Source organism: Plasmodium reichenowi, chromosome 9 (genome assembly GCF_001601855.1).
Source record: "Plasmodium reichenowi strain SY57 chromosome 9, whole genome shotgun sequence".
In the NCBI taxonomy this organism is placed as follows: Eukaryota; Apicomplexa; class Aconoidasida; order Haemosporida; family Plasmodiidae; genus Plasmodium; species Plasmodium reichenowi.
Window position 1 is genome coordinate 294,726 of NC_033654.1, and position 1,893 is coordinate 296,618.

The window sequence follows — 1,893 nt, forward strand, 5'->3', positions numbered from 1 at the left end:
AAAAAAAAAAAAAAAAAAAAAAAAAAAAAAAAAAAAAAAAAAAAAAATATATATATATATATATATATATATACATATATAAATATATCTATATATATATTTATATATTTATTTTTCAGAATATTATTATTATTCTATATAATAATATTTTGACATGTATGCCACACCTTAAAGCATTTCATTCATAAAAATATTTTAATTATATTATTTATGTGTTCATTTTTTAGTTATCCTTATATATATATTATATATATATATTTTTTATTATATAATATTTCATTTGATATGCTTGTAATTTATTATTTTTGAAGTGTATTTAAAGCAATACTACGAAACGGTTTATCTTCATAAAAATAAAGTACATGATATATATAAATATAATATATATTTATTATATATATATATATATATATTAATATATATACATTAATACACTTAATTAAAGGAGAAAATAAAAAAATAAAATGAAGCCAAAAAAATAAAAATGAAAAATTTTTTATATCCTTCTCTATATAAATACATAATATATTATATATACTATTATGTGTGTATATAATAATTTATTATATTATTATTTTTTTTTTTTTTCTTGATAATTATAATCACACGTATACATAATATATATATTATATATATATTTTATACATATCAAATTAAACCTTAATATACTTCATTGGTAAATTTTGTTTTGTTTCATTTTATTGGTGAGAATAAATAAATAAATATATATATATATATATATATATTTTTTTTTTTTTTTTTTTTTCCAGTGAAATATTATGTTTTAATAAATATATACAATATGTATAATTTATATATATGATACGTGTCCATATATTGTTTTATTTACATAAAACACAAAATAAATATATTAGAATAATCGAGTGTTCAATATAAAAATGAACCATTTTATATATACATATATATATATATATTATACCATTGAAGAAAGAGAAGATCAATAAATCATAACATTTATAAATAATTAATATTCTTATATTTTTTTATATTTTCTTAGAATCATATAATTATCCATACATAAAATATTCATAAATATTTATATCATTTTATATTTTAAACTTTCAAAATTTTGTTCTTCATTTCATTCATATATATATATATATATATATTATCTTTTTGTCTTCTTATAAATATATGGAACTTAAACAATAACTTATTCTTTTGTGTATATATTGTACCAGAAGTAGTTATATTCTATATATATGTATATATATATATATATATATGTTACATCAGCATAGGTGTGTACATTTAGTTAACATATTTTTTTTTTTTGTTCTTATCATATAAAAAGATGTATATATTTATATTACATAATTTCTTTTTTTTTGTAATAAATTTTTTTTGTGTCATGACATAATTTTTTTTTTTTTTTAAACATAATAATATAAAAATAACATGTATTTTATAAATATATAAATATATATATATATATATAACTGTACGTTTATAATATAAAAATATGATAAATTATTTGTATATATTTTTTCTTCATAAATAAAAAAGTAAAATTAATAAAATATATATATATATATATATATATATATATATATATATATATATATATATATATAAATTTATATATTATAAACATATAACATATTATATTAAAAACGTCATCTATATATGTAATATAATATATAAATATTTTGTACGTTGTAGTTTCTTCAGTGCAGTATATAAATTGATGTTTTTATTAGACATTATATATATATATATATATATATTATATATATATTTTTTTTTTTTTTTTTTAATTTATATTTTGTGAATTTTTTTTATTTTTATATTATAAAAAAAAAAAAAAAAAAAAAAAAAGGAAAATTGAAATTACTACATGTTCTATATTTTTGGAAATGCTAATAATATAAA